Here is a 1332-nt window from a genome sequence, read left to right on the forward strand (position 1 = left end):
CATGCATAGTCTCCACCTCCTACCCCAGCCACATCCTTTGCCCTAGCTCAGGAGACTGAAGAACAAAAGATCTGAAGTCACTGAGCTCACCACGAAAGAGCCCTTCCTGTCAGAGGGCTGCCTTAGTCTTTGTAAAATGAAAAGTCTTTTCCTATTAAGGGAAAGGTACCTCCCGTTTAACAATGCATGTGTAGGAGTCTTCCTACCATGTTACTGGAAAATCTGTGTGATAAAGCTTTCTGTCCCCAGGAGGAGGGGTGTCTAAAAGTTAACTCACATTTGTCTCAGACACAATGCTCACAGCCCTATCACACACTTGAGACAGTTCTCAGCAAAATGGATGAGTTTGCATATCTCTTTCACACTCTGGTAATTCTATAGAAGCTTGTTTTTAAATATGCATGACATCGTGGACAAGTTCTTTTGGGGTTGACTTATTAGCCCTTTAAAAAAATGCTTAAACCTCTTTAAATTCTTTCTCTCTTTCTTTCTTTCTTTCTTTCTCTCTCTCTCTCTCTCTTTCCTTCTTTCTCTTTCTCTCTTCTCCCCTTCTTTCTAAATAAATGACTGCTTTCCCAAGGGACTTTTAAAGATGAATTCAACCTGGAGATGTCTCCAGTTTATTGGATTTCAGTTCCAAGAAGTTTTTATAAACTCTGAAAAATTTTCCTCAACCCTCAATCACTGTCACTCCTGGCTAACATTTATCATTGGTGATCAGCTGTCTTCCCACTTCTCCAACACCTGCCATACAATGAAAAAAACTAAACCAGTGGAACTCTTTAAAATTATTTTTAGCCCTAAGTTTCTGAAATGCAATATTTGCCTTAACAGTTGGGGTCTAGAGAGGAGTACCTCTACAGAAAGTTTGTATATACGGAATGACATTTTAATTTTCCGAGTGACTGTCAAGCTGCTCCTGGTAGTTAGCGTCCGAGGGCCAAAGATGCTAAATGTCTTTGAAGATACAGGGCTTGTCAGCGCAGGACTCATTGGTGGTTCTGTCCAAAATGCTAACATTTTGATCAATATTGGTAGTGTCTTGGTTAGGAGAGTGGGCGCCAGCATCAGACTCTGCCGTTAGGTGGCTCTGTAGTCCAGCGCATAGGAATTAACATCTTTAGGACTCAACTTACTGCCTATGCGATTTGGCTGTACAGCACCTTGTCACATGGCCCGTGTGTCCCTGTGGGAGCCCTCTCCCTTGAGCATTAAGGAATTCAGTATAAACATTGAATTGGGAGTAGAAGGGACCCTCCACTTTAACATTAACCTTGTGGTTGTTACGTAGTTTCATGGACATCAGTTTCCTCTTCTGACAAATACAGAAAT

Source organism: Mustela nigripes, chromosome 6 (assembly GCF_022355385.1).
Source record: "Mustela nigripes isolate SB6536 chromosome 6, MUSNIG.SB6536, whole genome shotgun sequence".
Classification (NCBI taxonomy): Eukaryota; Metazoa; Chordata; class Mammalia; order Carnivora; family Mustelidae; genus Mustela; species Mustela nigripes.